The sequence below is a fragment of the Solanum tuberosum genome, unplaced genomic scaffold, assembly GCF_000226075.1.
Source record: "Solanum tuberosum cultivar DM 1-3 516 R44 unplaced genomic scaffold, SolTub_3.0 scf00718, whole genome shotgun sequence".
Taxonomy (NCBI): domain Eukaryota; kingdom Viridiplantae; phylum Streptophyta; class Magnoliopsida; order Solanales; family Solanaceae; genus Solanum; species Solanum tuberosum.
The window spans coordinates 56,652-60,002 of NW_006239644.1; positions in this window are offsets into that span (position 1 = coordinate 56,652).

Below are 3,351 nucleotides of genomic sequence, written 5' to 3' on the forward strand. Positions count from 1 at the left end.
ATCATATAAAACCCCTTCCATTTGAAAATCCACATAACGCCCTGTTTCATTAAAAATAAAAAAGTTATCAGATTATAAACAAATAATTCAAAATATAAATATCATTCAGACAAACAGAATATTACAAAACAGTTTTTATATTTAATTAAACAAACAATTCTTACAAATATCGTTCAAATAGTACATTCCAAGCACTTTCATACTACTATAATACATAAATCATACAACAAATACTTATTTAATAACAAAAAACTTTATACACAAATGTCTACATAAAATTTCACCATCAATACAACATTAAAAAAACTTTTCATACATTTCATCAGACACGACTACAAACGAAATTCATACTTTCTTAATATACATTTCATACACATGTCGCAAAGACAACTTATATCATACCAACATTCAAACACACTTAATACACATTTCATACAACAATTACTCACTCATTACAAATACATTTTTGCTTACTTGACTTGCCCCCTTGCTTATTTTAATCGTACCAGATAATTAATTTCTAACTCACTAATTTCTTCAGCGATGACAACATCTAATATGATCCAGTAAAATTTAGAATTTAATACCAACTAAAATCACTTGTCATACAATTTGTCAAAAAATCCAAATAATTTTGTTTACATATAACTTAACACATTTTTCTTACAGATTTCTTTCCAAAAATTCTATTAAATTCATTCGCAAATATACAATCACTTTATAATTTAAGAAAAAATACACAAAACAATCACAAAAACTTAAAATCACTAATATTATACATTTTTACAACATTTTCAGTTAAACAAAACAATTTTTCGTTTCAACTCAACTTAAAAACAAACAATAAACAATACTAAATACTTACCCGAATGATCTCATCTTCCACCGTGTTTAATTAAAATTGATACGCAATTGTCCATATCAATAAAATCAATTTTTTTCAATGAAAAAAATATTCAACTATTCGTTCCTGAGATTTTTTTTTTGGATGAAGAATGAAAAGAGAGAAACTTTGATGAAAAGAAGGAAATGATCTGATTAGATTTAATTTTAACGAAATTGAGTTTATTAAGGATTAAAAATAATGTTAATTTGTTTGGATTCCTTATTTAGTGCTAATCATTAATTATCTATAATAATTTCAAATTAAATAACAGCCCACAAATTCAGTCTTTTAATTTATTGTTTTTTAATTCCGTTTTTAAAAAAAAACAATTTTGTTTATTTATTATTATTTTTTACAGTTTTTTTCCAATTAATAAAACATTTCTCTTTTTGGTGAATTTGTTAAAACCTGAAATTTTAAATGCTATAACTTGAAACTGAAACTCTACTGCTATAGCTCGAAAATAATACTATAATATATGTTATATATGAAATTTTCACATTAATTAATTCTATGTAACATAAAATTTAAATTAGTCCGCCAGTAAATATCGCATACCAAATGATTATAGAAAAATATTTCTTATTTAAGTTCTATTTCTTTTTTTTTTTACTTAAAATGAAAGATAATTATCTATAATTATTGAAAAATATTTCGTATTTAAGGTTTCTTTCTTTTTAACTTGTGACGGAGTATTTTGGGGATTATCATTGGCTTTAATTGGTCTTTCAAAATGAATTAAAATAATAGAAAAATATTTTGTCTTTAACTTCTCTTTATGTATTATTTTTAGAGAAGGATTATGTGAAAGGTTATAGAAGATTTACTAATATTTAAGTTTTCTATCTTTTTTATTTCTGATGGATATATATATATATATATATATATATATAAAATAAAGTTGTTCCATGATAAAGTAAGAGAGTGGGTCCCATTATTTATGACATATAAACATGGTTGGAATGTGTTAGCCATCACAAAACAAAAGGTACAATTGTACTAGCAAAGAACTAAGAAGTGGTTGTGTCTTATAAAAGCAAAGAATCAACTTTGGAAAAGCATGAATCGACCAAAATAGCCTCAAATTGAATACTCCCTCCGTCCCTTTTTACTTGTCCATATTTCCTTTTTTAGATGTCCCTATTTACTTGTCCATTTTGACAAATCAAGAAAAGACAACAAATTTTTTCCTATTATACCCTTATTTCCCTCCAATTTATTTCACTTGAATTCAAAGAAGTGGTTGTAATTTTGAAATGAAAAGTTGTCATAAGGGTAAAATTGTAACTTCACTGTGCTAATCATTGTTGCCTTAATCTGTGTGCCATTTCTAAAGTGGACAACTAAAAAGGGACGGAGGGAGTATCAATTTCAATTAACATGCATATTGACAGAGAGGAGGCTGCTTATTTTTCTTTCTTCGATAGCAATCGTCTCATTTGTTCTTTTTCTTTTTCTTTTTATTTGACAATTAGGTTTGCCTATTTACTCTTACCTATTGTATGAGGAAGACAAGACTAAAATGGTTAGACATATGAAGAAAGATGTGAAATACAATGAGGTGTGAGAGATCGAATATGGTGAGCTTGAGGAGAAGTAAAAGTTGACCACAAAAGTATTGGGAAAAGATAATTATACAGGACATGACATATGAACTGCAACCTACCGAGGACATGTCTCTATTATTTTCAGCATAACTACTTCTTCATTATTGTATTTTCTTTTCATATTATTTTTTATGTGTTACTTAGGCCAAAGGTTTATAAAAAAACCCTCTACCTTCACACGACGAATAAGGTTGCGTACATATTTCCCTCTCTAAAACTGTATTCTTACCTTTTAAAGAATAGAGAGACTGTTGATATACCGTGAGTTTATGGTATTTTAATACATTTCACTTAAGAGTTGTGTATGTCTAGGGCCTTTTTGTATTAATTTTTATGTGTTTTTATTGTGTTTTTGCAGGAAATATGTTTGGACGCAAAAATAAAGAGACAGCTGGAAGATGTGCAGAAAAGGGCATCTACGGACCGTAGGTCCATTGACGCTCCATAGATGGTGATCGTAGATCAGCAGGCAAGGCATGGAAGGCAAATCAGGGAAATCTGACCAAGTGTGGAACCACGGTGGCCATTGACGGTCCGTAGAATGATACTACGAGGGTTCCAGTACCTGATTTTTGAATATTCTAAGTGTGGAGCTACGGAGAGGGTCGACGGACCGTAGATCGATCTATGGTACGTACTGGTGGTCCGTCGTTTGCTTCAGAGAAGTTGAGTTTTGGAAGCTGAAAATATTGCATAAGTCCTGGGTGATGGAGGGGACTCACGGACTGTAGATCCATTGGCGGACCGTGAGTCAGTCTCGTGGAATGACGACGCATACCCGAACATAATTTCCTTATTTCATTTCCTTTTTAGTTAGGACTTATTTTTCTATATATAGGGCATGAAAACCTCATTTTT